Source organism: Narcine bancroftii, chromosome 4 (assembly GCF_036971445.1).
Source record: "Narcine bancroftii isolate sNarBan1 chromosome 4, sNarBan1.hap1, whole genome shotgun sequence".
Lineage (NCBI taxonomy): Eukaryota > Metazoa > Chordata > Chondrichthyes > Torpediniformes > Narcinidae > Narcine > Narcine bancroftii.
Genome location: NC_091472.1, coordinates 282,945,953 through 282,967,251, shown reverse-complemented (window position 1 = coordinate 282,967,251; position 21,299 = coordinate 282,945,953). Strand labels below are relative to the sequence as shown.

The following is a 21,299-nucleotide window of genomic DNA, read 5'->3' as shown; positions in this document are numbered from 1 at the left end:
GCTTTGTAGGGAGCTCTGTGGGATTCTCTCCGACTGCTCCCCATCTGTAATCCCTGCCGCTCTCAAACTCTACAATCTTTCACCTATTATCTCCTGCCTTTGCCACCCCCTCTTTCCCCCCCCCCCACCTACTCTTTTGTTCGGGACCATGCCAGAATTTTCTCATACTTTGACGAACGTCAGTGATATATCTTTGCCTTTGCTATATAAAGGACACTGTTTGACCTGCTGAGCTTCTCCAGCATTTAGTGTTTTTTTTACTTCAACCATTACTTCATGAAGCATAAAAGAAGATTTGCTTCTCGGCCTTTTGGCTAAGATCAAGTGTAGTATCTGTTCTTATCACTTTAATATCTGATACGTCCCTTATCTAGGGACCATATATTAAATTGATTTTTGGAACAGGGAGATGGAATAGGGGCTTGCTCCGTCCACTCCACGCATCGACCCAGTATTGCAGTGTCTTTGGGAAAGGTGCACCAAAAAAAAAGATGAAGCATAAAAGAAAACTGGGCTTTATTATAACAATATAATATTTTCCTCCATGCTATCCCATCACAACTATCTATCCTAATACTAAACCAACTTAATGCTTCTGTTGAAAAGGATTGGTCAATTTCAAAATATCAAATACAATTTGGTTAGGGTTTGAATGATGTTTTAGATATGCTAGCCCTGAATATTTTGTTCTTGTTTAAATTATTAATTTTACAGAATTTTGTGATTTACTTAAAATTGAGGGACAAGTTGTTCACATGAAACGAGTAGAGCCAGGTACAATTGCAGTGTTTAAAATGCATTTTATAGAGGCGTAAACTGCAGACAAATAAGACTAGCTTAGGTTAGATCTTAGTTGGCAACAACGCTGGGTCAAAGGGCATCATCATAAATGTTACAAATCAAGCGGCAATAATTTTACACTTCTTGAAATGGATAATTTGGGGGAATCAACCACCAAGTACAAGTTTGCATTGTGATTAATGTTGTAGCACAGGGTCCAGTATGTAGATTTTTGAGAGGGGTTTGACTTTTATGTGACTAATGTTACAAGATCAAACCAGCAACTGCAAAGAAGGCATATCACACAGGGGTAAAGATGAACAATTACTTTATTAACAAAAAAATCACCTTCAAACTTTAATTCAAAATCCCCCCTTTTATAACAAGGCCCACTGGTTATGACACAAATTTCTTTAACACAGTGTAAAACTAATAAATTCCCCAACCTAAATATAACATATGTAATTAAAGTCTAAGCTACACTTCCAACCAGCCCAGAGAAAAACTTAAGACAAAAACAAACAAGACTTACAAAACTTTGATCTCAACCGAAGCAAAGATCATAAACAAAATTCAGTTTGTTTGATAAACTTAAGCCAAAAGATCTTTCAGAGAGAGTGCACAAAATTCGAAGTTGTCTTGTGTTGCTTGCAGAGAGAGGAACCACTGGCTTGGTCCGGATCCTTCTGGCTGTCTTCAGAGTGTTCATCCTTTTTTAAATCCCAACATTCTAAACTGTCCACCAGACCATGACTCATGCTCTGGGCCTCCTTCTACTCCACAACACCACTTGGTAGTTTATCATCCAAGTCCAGACATTTTTTTCATTTTCTGCACATGCTCAGTCTGTCTCCCACTCTCTCATCAGCAGTCCACCTTCACCTTGGCTCTCTAAGGCAAACTGTCATTTTTTAACATAAAACCACACAACACATAGGCCAATATACAACACAGAACAGTGAAACACTAATTAACAGAATACTCTAGTCTTCTGCCTATAGGGAAAGCGGAGGTCAGGCATCTTGATGACTAAATTTCATGCTGGAAGGTACCCAAACCAACCCATTGCTCACTGCTCCTCAGTATTTGAATGTATTTTAATAAATAATCCATGGCTGCTGCACCCAACATTTTTCCCACCTATTTTAAGCACATTCTCTGCTTCGGCACTGCTTTGAGTCTAATTAATATCCCTGCCACATAAAACCATGTGACAACTTTTGGAATGAGATAAAACATTTAGCTTCCTACAGTCCAATTGTGCTGCTACTTTCTCAAGGAAGTCAGGGACATAACAAAGGCAGAATATTTTCTTTCTGATTTTTTCCCCCATTTATGTTAATAAATTGAATAAAAGATAGAATACTTTAGGTTGTGTGCATCCACTTTGTTACGCTTTTAAAATGTATTCCTTTTGCATTCGTTTTGCAGGTTAGTTTAGATTGATTCCTGCTTCTTCCTGCTAATCAGAAAGAGAAATCTTTTCACAGCACCCTGTTCAAAGTAAGTTGTTTGATTTACTTGATGGTGCCTTTTTCATGGTCATTCTTTGTTCTTTCTGCATTTTCTTTTTTATGGTTAAAAATATTTTATTTATTACTCCGCAATATTTCAGATTTTCTCAGGAGGGAGGGTGAGCAGCCAGATGTCGTGGTCCATGTAGGGACTAATGACGTGGGAAGGAAGGGTGAGGAGGTCCTGCAAGGAGAGTTTTAGGAGTTAGGTGCAAGGTTGAAGGACAGGACTTCTAGGGTTGAGATCTCAGGTTGCTACCCAAGCCATGTGCTAGCGAAGCTAGAAATAGGAATCTCGTGCAGCTCAATACATGGCTAAGGACATAGTACTGGAGAGAGGGCTTCACATTTCTGGACAATTGTTATCTGTTCCAGGGAAGGTGGGACCTGTTCCGACAGGACTGTTTGCACCTGAACGGTAAGGGGATTAACATCCTTGTGGGTAGGTTTGCTGCTGCTGCACTGGTGGGGTGGGGGGGGGGGGCACCCTTAAACTGGATTTGCAAGGGGAGAGGAATCAGAGTGTTAGAGCAGATAGTGAGGTGGAGGAGGATAAGGGTCATGCGATGACTGCATGTCTGGACAGATTTGTACATGATAGAAATGTTTTCAGGTGCATCTATTTGAATGCAAGGTGTATTGTTGGAAAGGAAGATGATCTTAGGGTGTGAATTAGCATGTGGGATTATGACATTATTGCTATTGGTAAGACAGTTCAAGAGGGGCAGGACTGGCAGATCAATGTTTCGGGATTCCATTGTTTCAGATGTGATGGGGGGGTATGAAAGGGGCATTGCTAGGCAGGGAAAATATCACAGCAGTGTGCAGACAGGGCAGCACAGAGGGCTCATCTACAGTGGCCATATGAGTAGAGTTGATGAACGGGAAAGGTGTAACCACACTGATAGGGTATTATAGACTGCCCAATAGTCAAAGAGAAATGAGGCACTTTCAGGTGGCCAAAAAACCCCAATGTAAAGCTGCATTTTATACCACTATATGGCTGTCGGGAGGCCACCTGAAAGTTCAGGAGGCTCCTCCGAGAGGGATAATCGCCGGAGCACTGAAGTCCCTCTAGGCACCCGAAAGTGCCTGCTAAGGGGATAACAATCAGCTGGCAGGCACAGAACATCAGTGCTGGGGTGTCTGCCCCAGCATCCCGCATTGGCCGCCCCAACCCTGACATCCTGAAGGGACAGGAGCCGGAGTGTGCTCCGAGGTGCCTGCCGTGCAGCTGTCACTTTCATGCGGCCAGCGCTGGGCTTTCAGCGCTGCTACCTGAATGATCATTCCACGGGTCTGAATCTGCTTCTGCAAAGCGGCTTTCGAGGTGCAAATCAGTAGAGAGATAGCAGATCGATGTAAGAAATAGAAAGTTGTGTTAGTAGGAGATTTTAACTTTCCACATATTGACTGAGACTCCTATAAGGCTTGGAGTTTATCAAATCTGCTCAGGAAAGTTTTACAAACCAATATATAGAGGTACTTGATTTCCTATTCAGGAACCAGGTCAGGTGACAGAAGTATTTATAGGTGAACATTTTGGATCCAGTGACCATAATGTAATTCGTTTCAAGTTAATTATGGATAAGAATAGGTCTGGTCTTTGAGTTAATGTTCTAAATTGGAGAAAGGCCAATTTTGTGAAAACGTGAAAGTATCTTGGAAGAGTGGATTGTGTAAAGTTGCTTTCTGGAAAGGATGTGTCCAGTAAGCACAAAGACTTCAAAGGCAAAATTTGCATATTCCTATTAGGATTAAAGGCAAAGATAACAGGCATAAGAAACCTCGGTGTTCAAGGGATATTGGTGAGCTGGTTAAGAAGAAGAGAGGTGTATAACAGGTACAGGTAACAAGGAGAAAATGACATACTAGAAGAGTTTTAAAAAATGTATAAAAATAGATAAGAAGGAAATCAGGAACGCAAAAAAGAGACATGAGGTAACTTTGGCAGATAATGTGAAGGTAAATTTGAAGGGTGCCCAAGAGGATAAGAATGTCAACTATGTGTGGAGCCTCACAAAATGGGGGAGATCTTGAACGATTTTTTTGCATCAATATTTACTCAGGAAACTGGCATAGCACATAAGAAGGAAGGAAACAAACTGAAGTGTCATGGAACATATGGAGATTCGCCTTACAGCGAATATAGTAGACAAAGCCCCCAGGATGGATATGTTATTCCTTTGGAACTTGAGGTTGACTAGTGTAAAAATTGCAGGGGCCCTGGCAGATATATTCAAATGGTCCTTAGCCATGGATGAGGTGCCAGAGGATTGGATGGCAGCTCATATTGTCCTGTTGTTTAAAAAAAGGCTCCAAAGGTAAACCCGTAATTTTAGGCTGGCGAGCCTCACATCAGTAGTAGGTAAATTATTGGAAGGAGTTCTGAAAGATTGGACGTATAGATATTTGGACAGACATGGGCTGATTAGGAGAGTCAGCATAGTTTTGTGCCTGTTATGTCATGATTAACTAATCTTGTAGAGTTTTTCAAGGAAGTTTCCAAGAAGGTAGATGAAGGAAAGGCTGTGGATGTTGTCTACATGGACTTTAGTAAGGCCTTTGACAAGGCACCACATGGGAGGGGAATTCAGAAGGTTAAGACACTAGGTATCCATGGAGAGGTTGTAAACTAGATTCAAAATTCGCTGTGTAGGAGATAATAGAGAGTGGTAGTGGATGGTTGCTTCTCAGACTGAGGCCAATGACTAGTAGTGTGCCTCAGGGATCTGTGCTGGGACCATTGTTTTTGACTATTTCAATGGTCTGGATGATAATCTAGTAAATTGGATCTGCAAGTTTGCTGATGAAACAAATATAGGAGGTGTAGTGGACAATGAAGATGATTTTGAAAGCTTGCAGAGGGATCTGGACCAATTGTGATCTGTTGCATTTTGGAAGAGCACACCAAGGTAGGACATACACAGAAAATAGTAGGGGACTGAGGATTGCGGAGGACCAAAGAGATCTGGGAATACAGATACATTGTTCCCTGAAGGTGGTGTTGCAGGTGGATAGGGTTATAAAGAAAACTTTTGGCATCTTAGCCTTTAAAAATCAAAGTATTGAGTATAGGAGTTGGGATGTTATGTTAAAGTTTTTTAAGACATTGTTGAGGCCAAATTTGGAATATTGTGTATAGTTCTGGTCGCCCAACCACAGGAAGGACATTAATAAATTAATAAGATTGAAAGCGTACAGAGAAGGTTTACTAAGATTTTGCTAGGTCTTCAGGAATTGAGTTATAGGGAAAGATTAAACAGGTTAGGACTTTATTCCTTGGAACAAAGAAGAATGAGGAGAGATTTGATCGAGGTTTACAAGATTATGAGGGGTATAGTCAGAGTGAATGAGAGTAGGCTTTTTCCACTTAGAATGGGGAGAGGGGTACGAAAGGACATGGCTTTAGGGTGAAAAGGAAAAGGTTCAGCGGGGAGAACTTCTTCACTCAGAGAACGGTGGGAGTGTGGAACCTGCTGCCATCTGACATAGTTAATGCAGGCTTGATCTTAGGTTTTAAGAATAATTTGGATAGGTACATGGATGGGAGAGATCTGGAGGGTTATGGAATAGATACATATCATTAGGACGAGCAGAATAATGGTCGGTACAGACTAGAAGAGCCAAAAAGCCTGTAGCATTCTATGGTTCTACGATTTGTTTATATGATTAGCATAATATAACTATGTAATTATCTTCATCTGATTATTTAATTCATATTCAGCTGATCGAGCAGAAGTGTTGGGAGTTCAATAGCATGTACCATCTTTTCTCTCTCTAATATCATTTTACTCTTCTGGATGCTTTATAATAAAATAACATGATCTTTTGGTTCAAGAATTCATGCTTTCATTTCTTTAGTCTGTGAGCAAAGCACACTCCTGGGACAAAACAAGAAAATGATTTAAAAAGTAAAATGACTGGAGAGTTAAGTGTCTAATTATAGAACCAGAAAATGACAAATACTCCCAGCAGTCCACATAGGATCTGTGGAGGCAGAAGCTGAGCAAACATTTCAGGTTGATGCCTTTCTGGATCCTGCTAAAAAGAAATTGAATCATGGATTCTGATTCTTCTTCAACGGATGTTGTTAAAACCATTAACTACCTTATATTCTTCCTTCAATATTCATCTGGGCTGAATAATGGAGAGGATCAAGAACTTAAAAATTCCTGGGTGTTAACATCTCCAAGGATCTGTCCTTGAGCCTCCACGTTGATGCAATCATAAAGAAGGTTCGCCAGCGACTATGCTTTGTGAGGTGTCTGAGGAGATTAGGTATGTCACTGAAGACCCTCATAAACTTCTAAAGGTGTACAGTGGAGAGCATTCTGGCTGGTTGCATCACTGCCTAGAACTGAGACGCCAACTCTCTGGATAAGAATAAAATCCAGAGGTTTGTTAACACAACCCGCAACATCATAGTCACCAGACTTCACTCCATCGCGGACATTAACATGAGGCACTGTATTAAAAAAGCAGCCACTATCCTCAGAGACCCCCACTTTCACTCTGCTACCATCAGGAACCTAAAGACAAGCCCTCAATGACACCAAGACAGCTTTTTACATCACTGCCATCAAATTACTGAATAATCAATAAACCAAAGATGGTTATAATATGAATGTTTCCACTATGATGTTTCCATAAAACACCAAATTTCATGATTTGTTCATTACAATAAATTCCAGTTTTCATTCCGATTCTAATTGCCATTGCTAATAGCTTTCACTCATTGATTTTCATGTTCTCAACCTTATGATATGAAGTTGAACTTTGGCTTCTGCATCTATGCATCCTAGGCTAGTCATCAGATCTATTAGACTCACAACTATTTTCTTCCACCCTTCCTCCCATGAAAACACTATTCCAATCTCTCTGTTCCTTCATCACTATTACATTTACTTAGATGATATGACTTTCTGCACAGTGCACCTTAGAAGTCTTCCTTTTCTTGAACTGGGTATTCCTCTCTATCATAGTGTTGAGACCAGTACTTCTCATTGATTTCCTACACCTATGGTCTCATCTTTTACCCTTGTCCTTGACTCTCGATGTCACCAGTCTATGCATTTAATGGCTCATCCTTTGCCAATTTTCACTAGGTCCAAATCAATTCCATCAGCAGTCTGCCTCCCTTTTCAGCATTTGAAAGAAATCTTGGTCTGTTCTTAAGTCTCCTGATTCTTTTTGGTAAAGAAATCAAGAGTCTCAGAATCTCTTCATAGATCCTTCCTGGGGTGGACATCAGGGCAATCAATTAGCTGTGGGGGAGGGGAGGGCGGTCAACAGGTTCTATGTGAGAGGGTTGCTGAAAAAAGCTAATCTTGTGGAGTTCTTCAGACTATAGGCACTGATTCTTCTTCAGAGTGGAAGAAGCAGCGTCAGTTTGATAATTTCCTGAAACAGAAATGAAGACTTGTGTTCCTGAACTTGCTGCATCCTTGGTTAAACACTTCCAGTACAGCTTTAACATTGGCATTCAGCCGACAATGTGGAAATTGCTTGTGTGTTTTGTCCACAAGAAGCAGGACAATCCCAACCCGAACAACAACCATCCCATTAGTCTACTTTTCATCATCAGCAAAGATCAGGAATGATGCTACCAAACAGCGCTTGTTCAGCAACAAATTGCTCATAGAAGTTCAGTTTGGGTTCCACAAAACACCATTAAGTTCCTGGTCTAAACGTGTCAAAAACTGAATTCCGGAGGTGAGGTGAGCGTAACTGCCCTTGATCTCAAGGAGGTCTGGCTAAATTGGAATTGGGGAAAAGCCTTCAATTGTTTGGAATCAAACCTTGCAAAAAAGAAGTTGGTTGGAGGTCAATTTCAGCCAAAAGACATTTCTGTAGGTGTTCCTCAGAGTATTGTCCTCGACCCAAATATCAATCAACCATCAATGCACAGTAGCAGCAGTTCGTACAATCTATAGGATGCACTACAGCAACAACCTTCAGGACTCCTCAGTAAGCACATTCCAACCCCAGAACCTTTCCCAGTAGAAGGACTTGGGCAGCAAAAGCATGGGAACACCACCACCTGGGAGTTGCTCTTCAAGCCACATACCATCCAGGTGTTAGAGAAGAAAATCCCACACACCATCCTGAATTAGAAATAAATTACAGTTTGTTCAACATTGCTGACTCAAATCCTGTAACTCCCTCCCTGACACCGTTGTGGGCATATCTCAAGTACTGCAGTAATTCAGGAAGTGAGCTCACCACCTCTTAAGGGCAGTTATAGATATGCGCATCTAAATGTTGACTCAACCTGCAAAATCCACATCCTTTGAATGTTCGGGTTAATTTTATAAATGAATAGAAAATGCCTTATGATCTGTCAAGCTATCTTAATTGTCCATCAACAGAAATTTAAAACCATAAATAAACATTCACAAACATTCTTTTAAACATGAAGAATTCACATTTCTAAACTTCATTAATATATTTAAATACAATATTTTAAATGGGCTGAAAATGTTATCTCTGAATCTTTCCTTCATATGCTCATTTTAAAAAAACAAGCTTGGCTTTGTCTCATCACTAGTCTGTGAATCTCATCTTCTGTTAGCTTGAGGCTTGAAAGCACATTGTTGCAGTTAAATGTCAAGGATTGTTGTTTGCAGAACATATTCAATGCTGCCTCAGGGTAATAGCACTTGAATTTCATATTTTGTAATGCAGTGCCCTGACTTTGAAAAAGATTATATATTTGCCTAGATTTTGAGTTACTGTACTGGGAAAAGTGTATGTATTCACCATTGTTACTCTATGAAATTGACAGCAATATTAATCCACACATGCGGTAAAATACAGAAATCCAAAAGCTATTGTCAGTGTTCCATTTCTCTTGAAAAATAAGCATTTTTTTTTCTATTTTCACCACAGTCATTGAACTGATGAGAAGTTTGGACATTTATGAAATATCTTCACTTAGGCTTATTATACTACATTGTTCAGTAAGGTGTGACTGAGTTTAGAATGGCATACTAAACCATTAAGAACCACGTCAATTAGTAAATTTTCTGGTCTTAAATAAAATATTCAGATTTATACATGAAGTATTGTCTCATCAGGTAAATTGAAACATGTAAATATATTCAGCAAAAAAAAATCAAAATATTTTTAAAGGCTTAGTTTTTTTCCCCCCCACAAATGATTACACAGTAAAACCCATGGCATCCAACACCTATGGGGATTGGTAAATGGCAGGTAAGTGTATTTGCTGGTTGATTGAGATTGTGTGATTGGAAAACTAACCTCTGGAGGGCAAAGGCATTAATTTTAGACTCCCGTATTTTTTTTTTACCTAATTATTTTCCGCAATTTGTTTACCAGTTCTTTGAGACAGCCGGTTCCGTGAATTCTAGATTAAAAAATGGAACTTAAATATTCAGTTTACTTGGGGGGAAAAGTTTGAAAGTTTTGATGATTTTTAAAAAATTTACTGGTTTATCCTTGTGAATTCTTCAGTGGAACTGGCTGCCAAGCTGCTTGATAGCTTCTCCATTAGTGATTGCCAAAATTTCTAGAGCTGATGACCAGCCTCGGACAATCTATTAAAGATTTCGGCTGTGCCAGGAAAAAAAAAGTGAGATATTGATGGGAAGGAGTCATGCTTCATTGTTTCATTTTTATCATTAACGCAACCCATTAACAAAATATATTTCAGATTGGATTAATAAGCCATAGAGCACATCATTGGAAGGAACAAAAATAATTAGAAACTTCTTTTGGTATGTAGTAATGGGCAATTTGGTGATCTATTCTTTCATGTCGTTAAGACGAGAGTGATGCTGTATAAAAGTCTCCAAAGATAGGTGGATTGATTACTGATTTTGAAAAAAAAATTCTCTTTTTAAATGCAACAAAGAATATTGAGAATAAAAAGACTAGCTTTAATAAGACAGGTTGTTGCACATCTAAGAGCATGAAATTAACAATCACTATAAAAAATGGTGCAGTTAAGAGATATGTTTCCTATGGAGATGATATTTAGAATAAGAAATAGAGCAAAAAAAAAATGATAGAAACTAAATCTGTTGGCACTTTAGGGCAAAGAAATAAATAGCAGCAAAATATGAAGAAATATTGGGAAAAAACGACAAAGTGAATTGTTAATTCAGAGAGTCATTCTTCACAAGAGAGAAAGGTTCACATCGAACAAAGGGCTGACTGGCTCCTTGAACATTCTGTGAAGTGACAAAAGTCATCATATTTTTGAAAATGCAATAAATGATTCACTTTTATAAATGTGGTGATGGTGAAGGAGGAGGGAGATCCTGACCATTTCTTGTCCTGGATTGTCAGGCCCCAGGACACTACTTGAAAGCAAATGTTTCCCCTGTATGTTTATTTTGTTCTTTCTACTTTTCCTCCTTGGACTATAGAACTTTCTGTTGCTTTGTGTGGATTCTTCTTCTCTGACATTTCCTTTTCCCAAAATGAATTAACTGCATTGCCAGAAGATCCTTAACAATGTAGAACCTCTTTTTTTATATATATAATGTAATTGCTTCAGCACAGAAAAAGAAAACACATCAGCAAGTATCTGGTAGATCAACAAGTACATCAGCAAGTATCTGGTAGATCCATTTTTAAAAAAAACAATTTGCATAGAAAGATTAGACTGTCATTTTATTTGATCGCTCTGTCTGGCTAGTTTCTTTCTCATTTTTGTTTTCTTTTGTGTTTTATGTTTTCACCTTTTCTTTCTCTTGTATTTGAGGATTTCAGAGATACAGCTCAGTAACATGGGCATATTCCTCCTATCAGCGCACTCCATGCAAATGCACCCATGTGACCAATTAACCTTCTGATCCAATCATTTTTGGAAGGTGGGAGGAAACTGGAGCATCTGGAGGAAACCCACGCAGACACAGGGAGGACATACAAACTCCTTGCATATTGGAACCCAGGTCGCTGGCACTGTAATAGGATTTCATGAACCGTTATACTAATTGTGCCGCCTTGAGTAGAGAGGAGGAGTTTGAGAGAAGAAATTGCACTCTTTAATTAAAAGCCACAAATCATGTGACAAATGATGAACTTAAAAAAGAAAACACAGCCTTTGCACTTGGATTGTTCCTTTGACAATTCTTTGAGCAGCCAACTGAGCTATAATATAGAGTGATGCAATAAAGAACACTGCTTTTTGTAGTTTTGGTTAGGAATGGTCATTACATGACATTCTCCTCAGTTTTCGCCTTGTAGTGGAATGATTAATCAAAACTGGCAAGAGTGGCTTATAGCTTTGGTGTTGAATCTGTGAGATGGAAATTGCAATGACTGTAATTTCATGCTTCACTCACAATTGACTTGTTATCTTCTTCATTGACACCATCTATTTTTATAAGCACACATTCAGGGGAAGTTCACGGTTGTGGTAACGGCTAGGTTAAAGATTATATGCTTCAAAAAATAAATTATTTACCTGCAATTTCAAAATTAGCTGGAAATTATATGTAAAATATAAGATGAAAAAATTTAGCAGGTGTCCCAGGGAGGCAACAGAATTCAGCAAATTTGTAATTTACCTTTACATTTTACGTTTAGACATTCAGCACGGTAAAAAGCCCTTTCGGTCCACAAACCTGTGTCACCAATTTCACCCAACCCCGGTACATTTTGAACAGTGGGAGGAAACTGTAGCACCAGGAAGAAACCCATGCCGAAATGGGGAGAATGTATAAACTCGTCACAGACATCGTGGGATGCTTGAGTGGTCCGGTTTTCTCCCACATCTCACAGACGTCTGGTTGGTGGATTAAATGATTGTTGTAAATTTTCCTTTGCATATATGTAAATGGCAGAATCAGGAGTGAGGGTGGGGGACAGAAATTGATGTGAATGTTTAAAAAAAGTTACAAGGAAATGGAGAAGTGGGAGGATTCTGGTATAGACTCAATGTTCTAAGGAAATATGGAATAAGATATTAGACTCTCGTTGAACCTTAAAATAGCAAAATTATGTTGCCTTTTTTCATACCAACTGATCTCCCTCTGTAAGCCTGCACTTATGAAGAGTCTTACTTTATGATATCTGAGATATCCACTTGACTATTTGCAAAAAAGCATTTTCAATACACGTGCCAATAAACTTGAATTTGAGGTTGATTTTTCATTTAATTGGATCAGAATTTCAGATTTCCTAATCATGTTTGAAAAAGAAAAGAAAAACAATGGAAATTGGAAACCTGAAATAATATAGAGAATGATGGAATCATTCATCTGTCTGAAGTATTTACAGAGAGAAACAAGAGTAATTCCTCAGCTCAATGAACTTGAGACAGATTTTCAGAAGTTAGATAGCTAAAATATTTTGCAGTCATTATTGAAGATTGGGGAAAGCAGGTGGGGAAAGCAATGGTTGGGGTAGACTGCAAAAGGCTGGAGACCAAAAGAAATGGGATGACACAAATCGTGGGTGGATGTTAATCGTAGGTGCTTTAGACAGAACATATGCAAATAGATGGAGATGCATGGAAAAATGAGAAAGAGACATTAAGAAAAAAGTAAAAATAATAGTGGAACTGTGAGAGAGAAACACTGGTGAAGCAAACTGATGCTGGAGATCTGAAATAAATATAGAAATGCAGGAATTGGTCAACAGGCAAGCAGATCACTGGACAGTTCTGAATCAAATGGGAAAGCTGCTCATCTTAAATGGTTCATTTAATGGTGTGATGTGTAAAGTGTCAAGTCCTCAAGCCTTCATTGCATAAGGGCAATACACTAAAAACATCAATGTGTTTGGGATACTGAATTAAACTGGCAAGAAACCAAAAGATCCGTGTCAACGTCGCACAACTGAACCTGTTAGGTTAAAAGGAGGGGCAAAAGGTTTGAGAGAGCCGTGGTTTTCAAGGAATATTGGAAACTTGGTTCGAAGAAAAAGGGAGGCGTACATTAGATATAAGAAGCATGGAGTTAAGGAGATGTTTGAAAGATACATTGAATGTAAGAGGAATCTTAAGAGAGGAATTAGGAAAGCTAAAAGAAGGTACGAGAAAACTATGGCAAGCAGGGTGAAAACAAATCCAAAAGAGTTCTACAAATATGTTAATGGTAAGAGGAAAGCTAGAGACAAAATTGGTCCCTTAGAAAATCAGAGTGGAAAACTGTGTGTGGAACCTAGAGAAATGGGGGAGATATTGAACAGTTTCTTTTCTTCGGTATTCACTAAGGAGAAGGATATTGGGAGATGTGGGATAAAAAAAGCAAATTGGGTAAATATGGGGAATATAGAGATTACAAAAGGTGTAGTTTTAAGGCTTTTGAAGAATATAAAGGTGGATAAGTCTCCAGGACCAGACGGGATCTTCCCCAGGACATTGAGAGAAGTGAAGGAGGAAATAGCAGAGGCTCTGGCGGTAATTTTTCGAATGTCATTAGATATGGGGATAGTGCCGGAGGATTGGCGCATTGCGCATGTGGTTCCGTTATTTAAAAAGGGTTCAAGGAGGAAGCCTGGCAACTATCGGCCTGTAAGTTTGACGTCTGTGGTAGGTAAATTAATGGAGAAAATTCTTAGAGATAGTACTTATAAACATCTGGATAGACAGGGTCTGATCAGGAGTACTCAACATGGATTTGTGGGAGGAAGGTCATGTTTGACCAATCTGATTGAATTTTTTGAAGAGGTGACTAGGAATGTGGATGAGGGTAGCGCAGTGGATGTTGTCTATATGGACTTCAGTAAGGCCTTCGATAAGGTACCACATGGAAGGTTAGTTAGGAAGGTGCAGTCTTTAGGTATAAATTTTGAGATAGTCAAATGGATTGAACATTGGCTGAAAGGGAGAGGCCAGAGAGTGGTAGTGGATAATTGTCTGTCAGGTTGGAGGCCGGTGACCAGTGGTGTGCCTCAAGGATCTGTATTGGGCCCATTGTTGTTCGTTATATACATTAATGATCTAGATGATGGGGTGGTGAATTGGATTAGTAAATATGCAGACGATACTAAGATAGGTGGAATAGTGGATAATGAAGAAGGTTTTCTAGGATTGCAGAGGGATTTGGGCTGCTTAGAAAAGTGGGCTGAAAAATGGCAGATGGAATTTAATGCTGATAAGTGTGAGGTGCTTCATTTTGGTAAGAAGAATCAGAATAGGACATATGTGGTAAATGGGAGAGCATTGAGGAATACAGAAGAGCAGAAAGATTTAGGAGTGACGGTACATCGTTCCCTGAAGGTAGAAACTCACGTGAATAGGGTGGTGAAGAAGGCTTTTAGTATGCTGGCCTTTATCAATCATTGCATGGAATATAGGAGTTGGGAGGTGATGTTGAGATTGTATAAGACGTTGGTGCGGCCTAATTTGGAGTTCTGTGTGCAGTTCTGGTCGCCTAATTATAGGAAGGATATAAACAGAGTGGAGAGAGTGCAGAGAAGGTTTACCAGAATGTTGCCTGGGTTTAAGCATCTGGAGTATGGGGAGAGATTGGACAGATTGGGTCTTTATTCTTTGGAGCGTAGAAGGTTGAGAGGGGATTTGATAGAAGTATTTAAGATTATGAAAGGGATAGACAGAGTGGATGTGGATAGACTATTTCCGTTAAGAGGAGGAAAGATTAAAACAAGAGGACATGAGTTAAGAATTAAGGGGCAGAGGTTTAGAGGTAACATGAGGGGGAACTTCTTTACTCAGAGAGTGGTAGCTGTGTGGAATGATCTTCCGGGAGAAATAGTGGCGGCGGAGTCAATTGTATTATTTAAGAAAAGGTTGGACAGGTATATGGATGAGAGGAAGATGGAGGGTTATGGGCATTGTGCAGGGAGGTGGGATTAGAAAGGGGTGTTTGGTTCGGTGCGGACTAGAAGGGCCTAATGGCCTGTTTCCGTGCTGTAATTGTTATTATTATTATTATTATTATTAACGTGTTCTGCAGTCAGCCAATTATACAGAATTTTAAATGCAGTTCGCTATATTGAAAGAAGTGACTATTTTTTTCACCTGGTAGAACTGATTCCTAGATGGTGAGAAGAGAAAAGTTAACAGGATAAGTCTTATCCATCTTACAGTTCCATGGGAAGGTGCTACGAGTGGGCTGTGAATGGGGATGGAAGAGATTGAATCTATTTGTAGGTAGATTGCAAACCAGAGTAAAATTGGTGTTGTTGTTGACAGCAAATAGGTTACCGGAGGATACTGATTGGTTGATAAAAGGGCCAGAAAAATGACAGATAGGATTTAATCCTGATTAGTAGGAGATTATGCACTTTGGAAAGACTAAAGAGGCAAGATATACACAATGAACAATAGGGCCCATCAGAAGATTAAGGAACAGGAAGGATCTTGTACCACATGTACCACAAGATGATATTACAGCTGGACAAAGTGGTGAAGAAAGCATGCAGAATACTAGTCTTTGTCAGCTAGGGTACAGAATACAAAAGCAGGAAGATTCTGATGCACCTGTAGAAAACATTGGTGAAGCCACAACTGGAGTACTGTGAACAGACCCATTGGGCACACATGAGTAAGGATATGATTATGCTGGGGAAGGTGCAGATGAGATTCACCAGGATAGTGCACTAAGAATGGAGCCTTTTAGTTAGGAGAAGAATCTGGAGAGTTGGGCTTGATTTCCTTGGAGTGAAGGAAGGCAAGGGGAGGATCTGATGGAAGCATCCAACATCACAAAGGAGATAGGTTAGATTGGAGACAGGATCAACGATCTTTGTAGAAAGGCCAACACCCCAGCAATTGCAATCTGCACAAAACTAACATCATTCCTCCCAAATGTGTATTTAAAAAAAAACACCTGAAGGACAGAGATTTACAGTGAATGGGAAGAGGTTTAGAGGTATTTAAGAAAGAATTTTATTAACCTGGGGGAAATTTCTTTTCATCTATCTGGTAGTTCTAATCTGAAATGCACTGCCAAAGGGGATGTCTGAGTCATATCTTCTCACAACATTTAAGAAATATTGAGACAAACTCATGCTGTAAACGGTTATATGGTTATATGGTTATGGTAATTGCAAAGACATTGAAGGCCACAGATTGAGTGCTGGTAAATGGGATTGTTTCGCTTGGTATTTGATGGGCAGGCGGGCATGGTAGGCTGAAGGGAACTTCTACTGATATGAACAAAGACTGATCCACTCATTCCCATGGATTATTTTGTTTTCATTATTAACTATCACTTGTTATGATCCAAAGTTGATTTCTCATAATTCCTGCATTGCTTTCCTTTCCGTTTCTTTCTCTCTGCCTTTTTGTTTGCATCTATTTCCTTTTTTTTGTTTCCTTCAGATAGATTGAATTAACCACCCTCTCTCAGCTGACAACAGAGCTTATGCAATGCAGTTTCTTCAGTGTTTCACTGAATCAGAGATATTCTCTGCAATTTAAAACCTGCTTGATTTCCAATTTTTTAAACTTGATAATAACATTAGCCTGAGACATTAACTGGTTCTCTCTCCAATGATGGTCTCTGACCTGTTGAGCATTCCCAATGCCCTTGTTTCTGATTTCGTACACATTTTATTAATCCAGATTTACAGACTATTGGCGGAGAATTCGAGTCGGTTCCATATATAAATTATACCCAAAATACACAAACAGTTTTCCTTTATTTCCTCTGAAAAAGCACAGAAAGAACCACTACTAGACCAGTGCCAACACCTATGATGCTGCCACCTCCTGTGGCCCCATAACCTTCGTAGCTGCAGAGCCTCATGAATTGTCCACTCAAGTTGCCCATATAGTAAGAGGGCTGGATGGGTTAGAGTTTGTTAAGTGTGTTCAGGAAAGTTTTATTCATCAGTATGTAAAAGAACTGACTCGAGAGGGGGCAATATTGGATCTCCTATTAGGGGACGAGATAGGTCAGGTGACAGAGGTTTTTGTTGGGGAACAGTTTGGGTCTAGTGATCACAATACAATTAATTTTAGGCTGGTAATGGAAAAGAATAGAGGTGGGCCAAAAGTTGAGATTCTTGAGTGGAAGAAAGCAAATTTTGAGTGGATGAGAAAAGATTTGGAGGGTGTGGATTGGGATAAGACATCTTCTGGGAAGGATTTAGAAGATAAATGGAGGATATTCAAAGGAGAAATTTTGAAAGCACAAAGTCAGTATGTCCCCGTGAGAATTACAGGAAAGGCTAGAATCTATGGGGAGCCTTGGTTTTCAAAAGATATTGGGAACTTGGTTCAGAGGAAGAGAGATGTGTACAATAGGTATAAATGACAGGGAATAGGTGAATTGCTTGAGTGTTAAAAAAATCTTAAGGAAGAAATTAGAAAGGCTAAAAGGAGATATGAAGCTCCTTTGGCAGGCAAAGTAAAAATAAATCCAAAGAGTTTCTATAGGAATATTAAAAGTAAAAGAATAGTGAGGGATAAAATTGGGCCCCTTGAAGATCCGAGGGATAAGGATCCGTGAGAAGTCAGAGGAGATGGGAGACATTTTAAATGATTTTTTTTCTTCAGTATTCACGAGGGAAAAGAATATTCAGTCAAATAAAGTAAACAAATATGGTAGGAAAATCATGGATAATATAAAGATTAATGAGGATGTAGTGTTGGATATATTAAAAAAGATCAAGGTGGATAAATCTCCAGGTCCGGACAAAATATTCCCTAGGACCATGAAGGAGGTTAGTGTACAAATAATGGGAGTGGTGACAGAAATATTTAAAATGTCACTGGCCATGGGGGAGGTGCCAGAGGACTGGAGGGTGGCTCATGTTGTTCCGCCGTTCAAAAAAGGATCCAAAAATAAACCTGGTAATTATCGGCCTGTAAGGTAAATTGTGGGTAAATTAATGGAAAGTGTTTTTAAAGATGCTATATACAACTATTTGGGATTGATTAAGAGCAGTCAGCATGGTTTTGTCCAGGGCAGATTATGTTTAACAAATATTAGAGTTTTTTGAGGAGGTTACTAAAAAGGTTGATTTGGGGAAGATGATGGATGTTGTCTATTTGGACTTTAGTAACCCTTTTGACAAGGTTCCACATAAGATGTTAGTAAGGAAGGTGGAAGCATTAGGTATTAATGATGAAGTAGTGTAATGGATTCATCAATGGTTGGATGGGAGGTGCCAGAGAGTAGTGGTGGAAAATTGTTTGTCGAATTGGAGGATGGTGACTAGTGGAGTGCCTCAAGGATCAGTTCTGAGTCCACTGTTATTTGTCATATATAACAATCTAGATGATGGGGTGGCAAATTGGATGAGTGAATTTGCAAATGATACAAAGGTTGGTGGTAGTGTGGACAGTGTGGAAGATTATTAAAGCTTATAGGGTAATATAGGACAATTAGAAGAGTGGGCTGGAAGATGGCAGATGGAGTTTAATACTGACAAATGTGAGGTGCTACATTTTGGTACGACTAATCAAAACTAGTCATACATGTTAAATGGTAGACAATTGAGGAGCGCAGTGGAACAAAGGGATTTAGGAGTCATGGTACATAATTCCCTGAAAGATGAATCACAAGAAATAGGGTGATGAAGAAGGCATTTAGTATGTTGGCTTTCATAAATCAGGGTATAGAACACAGGAGTTTGGCTGTTATGTTGAAGTTATATAAGGCATTGGTGAGGCTAAATTTTGAATATTGTGTGCAGCTTTGGTCGCCAAATTACAGGAAGGATATAAACAGAATAGAGAGAGTGCAGGTTTACGAGAATTTTGTTGGGGTTTCAGGGTTTGAGTTACAAGGAAAAGTTGAGCAGGATGGGACTTAATTCACTGAAGCATAGACAATTGAGGGATGATTTGATAGGGGCATTCAAAATTATAAGGGGGTCAGATAGAGTCAATCTGAATAGGCTTTTATCCATTGAGAGTTGGGGAGGTTCAAACAAGAGGGTGTGGATTGAGAGTAAAAGGGGAAAAGTTTAGGAAAAACACGAGGGGGAATTTCTTCACGCAGAAGGTGGTGAGGGTGTAGAATGAACTTCCGGCACAGGTGGTAGAAGTGAGAATGATGTTAATATTTAAGGAAATGTTGGATAGGTATATGGACGGGAGAGGTATGGACTGAATGTGGGCCAGTGGGACTAGGTAGGAGAAATTGTTCAGCATGGACTAGAAGGGCCTGTTTCTGTGCTGTAAATGGTTATATAGTTAGGAACCCCTGAAATGATGAGGAAGCTGTCAGGTCCCAATTCTCTTCAAGAGTCTCATTCGTCATTGACACTCTCAAGAACCTTGGACCCAATATCTAGTTCCCAGAAGCCAGATGACAGCTGATCATGGCCTGATTAGAAGCCTTTGGAGCTAAGCCAAGAGCTGGAGACTTGTCCACTCAGGTGGTGTCCTCTCCCAGACTTCTCCTTCTCAGCTGGGACTGCCAAACATGGGCACCAGTTGTTATGTGTGGAGGAAATGTGGCTCCTCTGCCTGTCTGGAATGTGCATATTGCAGGTGGTCACATCTCCTCCCCTTGTCTGAAATGTTTTCGGAAGTCACAACACCTGTTAATCAAGGTTGGGTACTGGCCACTAATTACATCACCTGTCAGTCAAGGTGGTGCTCAGACCACTAATTAGTGCACACCTTGCCATTGGCTAATTCAAATCACTCAATGTCACTATTGGGTAGACACATAAATTAACTCTCTATTTAGTACCAGGATAGCACATTTTGGTTTCTCTCTGCCTCATGGTATTAACCCCAGACACTGCTCCATGTCATGGTCGCTAATGCGGACGTCGCTTGGAAATGTCATAGGTAAGGTGTGCATTGCACTGAAGATGAGCCATCATATTGCTATAGATCGATGCTTGCAGTAGAGCTGCACCTCTTGACTATCAGGGGACTGAGAATCATGTGTTTACCCCTGCAAATACCGTTCGTATCAGAGCCACCTACCGATGATAAGAGGTCCAGGAATGGTGGGTTTACCCCTGTTATAATGCACAAATGTCAGCACTGCCTCTGTGAATTATAACTTGTGCATTGTGCAACATTTTCCCATGATCTTCTATAAATTGTTGTGTGTTAATAAAAGCTATGTGTGAACCCAAACAATCAAATATTTTCTGAACACAACACCGGACTTGTGGATCTCTGTTAAAACCATCACCACCCAAGTACTAATGGCTGTTTAAAACTCTACACCTGCATAGGACCATCAGGCAGAACAGAGGGACAGTGAGACCATATGGCAGAGGGCAATAAGTTGAAATGTTCAAGCACCAAAGGTGATTGGATGAAGGGATTTTGTAGTAGAATCGAAAGTGTCTCCCACTTATAAATCATACTTGAATAGGAGAAGATCAAACAGTCATTGGCCCATTTACTTCCATATTCAAAAGGACTGATATCTAATGTTGAGATTGGCACCTTTCTGGCAGATATTGTATCTATGGTATTTTCCCTACCCAACACATTGGGTCCTTGTAGAGCTAGAGACATCAGAAAAATTTGGCATTATGTGCCACAACTATTACACCAAGTTCAAAAACCTGGATGAATAATATAGTTTCAAAAACATTAGGAATTTGCATATTAGCGCTGCAGGTTCAAAGGTCAGGTATATTGCTCAACTTCACCTGGAATAAGAAGGAACTGTCAAAAATTATATTCTTGCAGAAAGTACTAATTCAGCAAATAATTAGTGGAACAAGATTGCTGTTTTAATCAAAACTATAATGAGAATCAGCATAAATGAAGGAAAATTGACATGCGTATTTATTTGTTTTTATTGGCATAAGGAACCTACTCTTATCCTATCTATGTTTGAGTAAAGGAACAGATCAAATTAAAGATATTAAATCATCCCTAATTTCTTGTCTCTGTATTTCGTAAGAACATTCTTTGCTATATTTCAATATTTGCTTACTACTTTAATCACAATAATTGAAAAGCAACAAAAAAGAATGGCAAAAGAGCAGGAAAATTGAAGCTTTAGTCTGCTCTTTTACACTGCAACTAATGATTTATTTCAGGATCAAATCTCTCCGCATTTAAATCATTATGTCAACTGCTCTTGTTCCATCAACATGCTCCACAAAGCAGGCAATCAGGCTGTTCCATCTGAG

At 39.4% G+C, this 21,299-nt stretch overlaps 1 non-coding gene across 1 annotated transcript; it reads left to right on the top strand.

The window, feature by feature from the left end:
• The first annotated feature begins 294 nt into the window (after positions 1-294).
• LOC138762505 (U2 spliceosomal RNA) lies at positions 295-485 on the top strand. Its single transcript, XR_011356920.1, has one exon. It is a non-coding gene; the product is annotated as a U2 spliceosomal RNA (small nuclear RNA).
• Positions 486-21,299: the final 20,814 nt, after the last annotated feature.